General features: G+C 37.4%; 1 protein-coding gene across 1 annotated transcript in view; it reads right to left on the minus strand.

Annotated features, from left to right (window-relative positions):
• LOC135198870 (inactive histone-lysine N-methyltransferase 2E-like) overlaps positions 1-7,500 on the minus strand; it is a 143,806-nt gene that overhangs the window by 26,668 nt on the left and 109,638 nt on the right. The window lies entirely within an intron of this gene.

The raw sequence follows: 7,500 nt of genomic DNA on the forward strand, positions 1-7,500 counted from the left end.
ACACCTTATAATGTTCTGTTAAAGGTCTCTATACAGCTAAATATATTAAAGCAAAACTGGCGATACATTTACAAATGTCTTTATCCAAGTTATACGATACCCTGAAGTGAAAAATGCAGAGGTGGTCAAGCTATGGAAAAATGTAAAATCCTGAATAAAAATTGCACGATCAAAATGCAACAATGCAGCAACACGCCACCACGACAGAGGGCATAGAATGCTGACGGTAATGCAAGCGTGCACAACATTTCCAGAAGATTAATTAATCTCCTGTTTCCGGAATTTCGTCCGTAAGATAACTTGGTCGAATTCTCCCGAATGATCCCCGCGCCTGATCACAGCCATCCGCTGGATTATAACTGCTATGGTTCGCTGGTACGGTGGCTAGCATCGCGACATGCCCCTCAGATGTAGCGGGTTCGCGCCTACCAGAGGGCGATGAAAAATCACTGCTTCCGCATCACGATCAGTTACTATTGCGGTGGGAGGCTGAAACCAGCATTCTTTGGAAGCTGGAATTTCCAGTCAATGGCCCATTTGGTGTGGTTGCTCCTTGTGAATTAGTTTTCAACTAATAATAATAATAATAATAATATAGATCCCATGAGACTTACTAAAATAAGTCAACCATATCTCTTAAAAATATGACAAATATTATTCAAATTAATATAACATTCACTGCTACTAGATTAGAAGGATTATTAAAAGGCATTACTACCGTGTCAGCGCCATCTACATCGAACGACAAATAAGCTTTTAAAATGAATGAACCAAAATTAATATTTAATATGCTATTTAAAATTAAACAAACATCACTAACTCAAATAATAACCCTAAATTGATTGGCAATACAAAAACTAACAAGAAAAATATTAACGTTATGTATAAAAACATTAAAGAAAGAACAAATTGTCAATTTGAGAGCTACTCTAATATGAATGCTATTAGACGGCCCGAGGAGTTTTCATATCCACAACCCCCCCCCCTCCCCCCCCCCAAAAAAAAAAGTCAATTCGAAGACTACTCTGATGTAAATGATGTTAGACGGCCCAAGGAGTATTCAGATACGCTATAACTTTGTGAAAATCCTCTCTCTCTCTCTCTCTCTCTCTATAGTCCCTTAAAAGAACGTACATTAGCGTCTTAAGCCTCGTATTTGGTTGTTGATTCTTTGTACAGGAGAGAGGCATTGCTCCGCTACCACCAAAATACTAGTACTATCTACTATCCCAGTGCTACCATCCCCCACTAACATCCTCGCCCCCCAACATTCTACAACCCCACCCCCCAACCCACACAGCCCGCCCCTTCTCGTACAGTCGGGAGTTGCATTTATTATTTTTCTCCCCGAAATCTAAAAACGCCGACATGCAACGTTGAAGCCATTCAGCAATTCAGAAAATTTGCGCCGGAGAAGTTCTCTTTGAATATGCGCCTTGTCCAAGGAGGCCGTTTATCGTGGACACCCAGCAAGGGGGCGGCCCCCAGGGGCTCCTTTTGTAACGTCGGAAGCAAAGGAAGGAGGCGAAGAAGAAAGAAAAAGGGGAGAAGGAGGAGAAGGAGGAGGAAAGTCCTGACGAGGACAACAATTCGCCTTGCGGGATGCTGGAGGGAGTTGCTTTTCAGGTCGACTGAATGGGTGTCTTGAAAAGTACCTGGCACTAATAATTCCCTTTTATTTCCTGTTCAAACTCAACTGTCCGTCATACTACAAAAAAAACTATAAAAAACCAAAGGTTTACTTTCTTATTTAAGTGATTAAAAGGTTGGTTTCCTTCCCGGTTTGCATTCTATAAGAGCTTTTTGCCGTAAGCCATTGTTAAAGCCAGTTGTACTTGGACACGTTTGCAATTCCTCTGAAAATCAAATGAAAAACCCCGACATAAAAATACTACTACCACAACTACCATCATTTCCTTCAAACTGATCAAAATAGATCGGCTAATGAGACAAAAAAAATGTCATTTCAGCCTTGAGAAAGATAATTAATAAAACAAGCATAGATAGATGCCTCACAAAAAGTACGAGGGACATTTTCAAAACTTTCTTTAGAAAAAATTAATGACGGAAGTTTTGTGGAAATTTTAAAAGCAGTTCAGTTCTAAAATTTGTATTTGGGGAAATATTATTCTTGAGCGAAGTTGGCAAGACTCCATAAGTATTAAATAAATTGTTTATGCTCTTTGAAAGAGTTTTCCAGGAGCCTTGAACTTTAGCATCAGAGGCAACTAAAGATACCATGGACGATTATAATCGAGCTTTATTGTGTAAGTGTTGAGAACAATGTCCCCATTTTTTTTTTCTTGAGAGAGAGAGAGAGAGAGAGAGGGAGAGAGAGAGAGAGAGAGAGAGAGAGAGAGAGAGAGAGAGAGAGAGAGATTAGCAGGTAAGAGTCAACCGCAAACATGTAAAGACAGCCATGTGAAATTAGGTCAGCCACAAACCTATAAAGACAGCCATGTCGAATTAGGTCAGCTAGGTTAAATACGACTATGAAAGGTCAAATGAATACTCGGATGAGACCTCTTCCTGTTGATTCAATTCTCCTCAGCCCGGAATACAGTCGCTCCTGAGTTTAAGATAGTTCATAACGAGGATTACACATCAATATTGTTGTCGGCAAATAAATACTTCAGCTGGAATATCAATAGCAATACTCAATCCAAGGTTCATCACTTGAAGGAGTCAAGCCCACTCGACAATAGCTTGCGCTTCAAACCGCCACTACAATCAATTAAAAACGTCTGCCAACATAGCTAAGAGGGAAAATCACACCATCTTCAGATGATAATTAATCTCATTGAGCCTTCTTCACGGGTCTAATCAATCAGCTCAAACAAAGGGGTTATTAAGCTTTCCAAACAATGCCTGGTTCGCGATGGTAATTAGGTAGCTTCTTTACACGTGCTACCTGTCATTTAAAAAAAATTAATATAAAAGGGAAACGAGAAGTACTAATCACATAGCAGGTAATCCACCTCAACTCCGATATAGCATCATTAGCGAACGATGACGATAATGAATTGAACTTAAAAACCAGTGCAGCTAATGTAAAGTTAAATAATATCGAAAATAAAATACCAGCGCTAAAGTAAAATATCATTTTTAGTAAAATATCAGCGAAAGTAAAATATCAGAACTAAAGTACAATACCATCTTCAGTAAAATATCAGAACTAAAGTAAAATATCAGCTACAGTACAATAGAAAACTGAGTAAAATATAAAAACTAAAACAAAATATCAGATATCAGCTAAACGTACCATACCAGCGAAAGGAAAATATCGGAACTAAATTAACATATCAGCTTAGACCTATGAGTGGGTTTTTATAAACCAGAATAAAAAAAAAAGCATACAACAGGAGGTAGTGAACAAGCAACTCAACCTTTGAAAGGGTATGACCTTTTTCCAATCATCTTACTCGACAGGATGCAGATAATCTAATCAATCAATCGACATGGTACATATGGAATTAACCGATTGTACAGTGGCGTTACCTTTTAAAATTCAAAATACGATGTATTTCACGAACATATAAAAGAACTTAGGGCTTCAATACTGATTAATTAAATGTGAGTCGGTAGTTAATGCAACGATTTAAACCAGTACGCAAGACTGAATTCTAACAAACTCGAAGAAAATATAAAAGCGAGAGGAACGTCATGAAGGAAGTAACTGACAATATATACAACTCTGCCATTTCCCCTGATACACAAGACGTGATCTGACCTCTATCTTACTCGGGACGTGACCAAGAATTTTCCCTCACGCATAAATTGTAAACATTATATTCCTAACATAACGTAAATTAAAACGTAATAAAATCTACGGTCAAATAGAACCTTGTTTCACCAAAGAAATAAAAGAGTTATATTATGTAAGAAATCATTTTTCTGCACTGGATAACATGCACTTTATTTATTTTTTTACATTTTCATTCTAATAGACAAACCATAAATATCCTAAGTCTAAAATTCCTGTATCTTTAACTCAACGCGAAACACCTTTTTCAGACCGCTATAGGCTTTTCTACTCTCCCCAACAAGAACAAGAACAACAACAACAAAGTAGTTTGTAGGCTTACTCCCCGATTAAGCTAAAAGTTCTATATATATACCAACGTTAACTTATCACAATATCAAGACGGACCCAAAAGACCATCGTTGGAAAGTTGACACTAAACGGATTTGTGTCGAGCTGACTCATCAGATGTGACCGTGCGGGCACAACAGTGGTACTAGCGGAAGTCTTCAATATAGAGGAGGACTGGGAACGGAGAAATCACAAATAAACGACTCATAAATAACGAGAGAGAGAGAGAGAGAGAGAGAGAGAGAGAGAGAGAGAGAGAGAGAGAGAGAGATGGTCAAAGATCGATCAAATATGGAGACAATCTATCAGTCTGTCAGAGGGAGACTATAAATCGCCTTGGACGCAGAATGGAAAATTCTTATAAAAATATAAAAAAAAAATTCTTTAAAATTTCTTACACTCTCGAGAATGGATGACTGGATGTAAGGAAGATTTAATTCAAAAGTAAAATCGATTTAGAAAGCAAGAGATTATTAGGATACGATTTAGAAAGCAAGATATTAATTAGGATACGATTTAGAAAGCAACAGATTATTAGGATATGATTTACAAAGCAAGAGATTATTAGGACATGATTTAGAAAACAAGAGATTATTAGGATACGATTTAGAAAGCAAGAGATTAATTAGGATACAATTTAGAAAGCAAGAGATTATTAGGATATGATTTAGAAAGCAAGAGATTAATAGGATACGATTTAGAAAGCAATGGATTATTAGGATACGATTTAGAAAGCAAGAGATTATTAGGGTACAATGTAGGAAGCAAGAGATTAATTAGGATATGATTTAGAAAACAAAGGATTATTAGGATACCATTTAGAATCCAAGAGATCATTAGGATATGATTTAGAAAGCAAGAGATTATTAAGATACGATTTAGAAAGGAAGAGATTATTAGGATACGATTTAGAAAGGAAGAGATTATTAGGATACGATTCAGAAAGCAAGAGATCATTAGGGTACGATTTAGAAAGCAAGAGATTATTAGGGTACAATGTAGGAAGCAAGAGATTAATCAGGATACGATTTAGAAAACAAAAATATTATTAGGATATGATTTAGATAGCAAGAGATCATTAGAATATGATTTAGAAGGCAAGAGATTATTAAGATACGATTTAGAAAGAAAGAGATTATTAGGATACAGTTTAGAAAGGAAGAGATTATTAGGATACGATTTAGAAAGCAAGAGAATATTAGGATATGGTTTAGAAAGCAAGAGATTACGTAGGATACGATTTAGAAAGCAAGAGAATATTAGGATATGATTTAGAAAGCAAGAGATTATTAGGATACGATTTAGAAAGCAAGAGAATATTAGGATACGATTTAGAAAGCAAGAGAATATTAGGATATGATTTAGAAAGCAAGAGATTAAGTAGGATACGATTTAGAAAACAACAGATTATTAGGATACGATTTAGAAAGCAAGAGATTATTAGGATAAAATTTAGAAAGCAAGAGAATATTGGAATTAATGATTTAGAAGCCAGGAGATTTCGAAGTTTAGGATCGATTTTAAGAAAACAACAGATTAGAATACGGATTTAGAGCAAGAAGATTTTAATTAGGATAAAATTTAGAAAGCAAGAGATTAATTAAGATACGATTTAGGAAGCAAGAGATTATTAGGATACGGTTTAGAAAGGAAGAGAATATTAGGGTACGATTTTGAAAGCAAGAGAATATTAGGGAACGATTTAAAAAGCAAGTGATTAATTAGGATACGATTTAGAAAGCAAGAGATTATTAGGATACATCTTAGAAAGCAAGAGATTATTAGGATACGGTTTAGAAAGTAAGAGATTATGAGGATACTGGTCTGGTGCAATTTACCTTAGGGAGAAAATTAAAAATCTTTAATATAATATATATATTTGTTGCCTACGATTAGTCAAGCTGCCTTTCATTGGCTATTGACATCAAAGAACATTGGACTCCGTTAGATGAGCCATGACAATTTTCAATGTGATTATTGTAAAAAAAATACATATATATATATATAAATTACAAAAAACCTCAGTCAAGGTTGAGATGAATCTAACAATAAGACATCAGGCATAACTTCTCTCTCTCTCTCTCTCTCTCTCTCTCTCTCTCTCTCTCTCTCTCTCTCTCTCTCTCTCTCGGGGTTATCTGTCTGTCTTTCTGTCTGTCTCTCTACCTCTATCTCTCTCGGTATGATTATAACACGTCTGTCTGTGAGTCTGTCTGCCTCTTACTCTCTGTCGGTGTGATGATGACACGTTTGTCTGTCTGTCTGTCCGTCTCGAAACAGCGAACGAAGGAAGGAAGAGAGAGAGAGAGAGAGAGAGAGAGAGAGAGAGAGAGAGAGAGAGAGAGAGAGAATGTATGCCATCGCAGAACAAAAATATACTTGTGATTTTTAGAATCTCAATGAATTTCTAATTTCTCCCGCCCAAAATATCTAGAGAGAGAGAGAGAGAGAGAGAGAGAGAGAGAGAGAGAAACGTCCTTACCACCGAGTAACCACAGAAAGAGGTTCCTTTTTCCGCGTAGCTCGAGGCTCCCTGGAGGACCCCAATTCGAAAGGAAACAGCCCTACTCCAAGTCTTCGAGTGAGTCTCGGAAATGGAGCAGTGTCCTCCTAAAACCTCTTCAATGGCCCATAAAGGTGCGGGATATGGAGCTGCTTGCCATAAGGACCCCTCCCCCCAAAGTTCTTCTATCCCTAAGACGGTGCCGGTGGTCCGGGGGATTCCGCCTTTTGTCTTTGCCGTACATTCTCATTGTTAAATGATTTCCGTGATGTCAATGACTTTCAGAGAATCCACTGAGAGAGAGAGAGAGAGAGAGAGAGAGAGAGAGGAGAGAGAGAGAGAGAGAGAGAGGGGGGGGGGGGGTTGTGTTACACATAATTTTTGCATACAAAACAGTACATGCTATGAAGTAGTATGTACATCCCCCTTGTTCAGTGATTTTTGTAATGTCAATGACTTTCATGGAATCCTCTGAGAGAGAGAGAGAGAGAGAGAGAGAGAGAGAGAGAGAGAGAGAGAGAGAGGAGAGAGAGATTCACAAACAATTTTTTGCATACAAAATAGCTGTATGTAGATTTGGAATATAAAATGCTACCACCGCCTTTACAAAGATAATGTCAACTTCTTTCAGGATACCCACAGTGAGAGAGAGAGAGAGAGAGAGAGAGAGAGAGAGAGAGAGGGTGGGGGGAGGGAGGCCACGTTACAAAGAACCCTCTTTACATAAAAGAGTAAATGTGCAGACCTCAAATGTCGAGATCTCTATGGCTTTCAGAGTACACAAGAAAGACAGAGGGAGAAGAAAAATTTACAAAGGACCCATTTTCCCCTCATAAAACGAAGTATGCACAGTAATACACAGTAATACCATTAAGATCAGCGAAGGCGAATGACAATGGCAGCA

This window comes from Macrobrachium nipponense, chromosome 22 (assembly GCF_015104395.2).
Source record: "Macrobrachium nipponense isolate FS-2020 chromosome 22, ASM1510439v2, whole genome shotgun sequence".
NCBI lineage: Eukaryota > Metazoa > Arthropoda > Malacostraca > Decapoda > Palaemonidae > Macrobrachium > Macrobrachium nipponense.